Source organism: Frankliniella occidentalis, unplaced genomic scaffold, assembly GCF_000697945.3.
Source record: "Frankliniella occidentalis isolate FOCC.00 unplaced genomic scaffold, Focc_3.1 Scaffold20, whole genome shotgun sequence".
In the NCBI taxonomy this organism is placed as follows: Eukaryota; Metazoa; Arthropoda; class Insecta; order Thysanoptera; family Thripidae; genus Frankliniella; species Frankliniella occidentalis.
The window spans coordinates 547,450-548,641 of NW_026267150.1; positions in this window are offsets into that span (position 1 = coordinate 547,450).

The window sequence follows — 1,192 nt, forward strand, 5'->3', positions numbered from 1 at the left end:
GTCCCCGGTGGCGAGATGGACTGGTGATTTACCTGTTTCCTGCTCCTAATCCAATCCATGTGTCCAGCTGGTCTGGGAAAGGTCGACGCGACGAGGGAGAGTTTCCCGTCCCTATTGTCTTCCCCGGAGAGACCGGGAGGGCCCGGACCTTGAGCGAGGCCGCTCCTGGGCCGCCCCGGCATTCATGTACCGACGGCCATGGGAGCCCCCGGAGCCCCCCTCTGCCCCTTCTGCGGACCCTCCGCCCCTCCATCTGCCCCGTCCCCGAGCCCTGCCGCCGCCCCCAGGTGCGGCTCTGGCCAACACGGGTGATGGAGGGGTAACATTTTGCGGGTTGCCTACACTTCCGGGTTTTTATTTTGAAAAGCCAACTGTCGATCCGATTGCCGCCCGTTTAACCCCTCCTTCCTTGTACTCACAGAATGTATGGATGCATCATCAGTACACTTAGGACGCTCCCACCCCTGCAACATCGTCAGTGCAGATACGGCGCGGCGCACCTGAGACTCACAACATCGCCCTATTTATCACTGCTGTCGTGGCTGGTGTCCCCATTACATACTCGGTAACGGACACGAGACACGTTGCCCATGTCCACGTGTGTGGCTGCAAAACAGCGCCAGCGCCCCCCTTGTAAGCCCCCCCCCCCCCTGCGCCCTCCCCAACCCTCTGTGGCCCCCCTGACCCTGACCGCGCAGATGCCTCGAAAAGGGCGGAGTTTGTCAACCAGACCTCAGATTTCCACGAAATGCCACATTCTCCCTCCGCACCGCCTGTGCGACACATATATTGCTGGCAGTGGCCCACATTGCTGTTGCACTGCAAATCTGCAGCATCAACTCTACACTGGAAAAAATCGTGTGAAATGGCACAGAAAGTATGTAACTCATCGCGCACTCGCAGAGTGAAACAAAGTTCACCCAGTCGAGGAGAGAGAGTGCAATTTCACGCCAGTTCCTTCCTTGCCGCTATCGCCCGTGGGGCCGAGGCCAGGGTCAGGGCAGGAGGAGGGGGCTGCTGACGGGGCGGCGGCAGCGTCCGCCCCGCGGCGCCATCACAGTGGGAGTGGGCGGCATGGCGGCGTCCCCTGCGAGCGCCGCGCGCACCCTGCTGCGATCCCTGCTGCCGGTCATCGTCGCCGCCATCCTGGCCGTGCCAGAGGCCTCCCTCACGCTCGTCTCGGTACTGTACA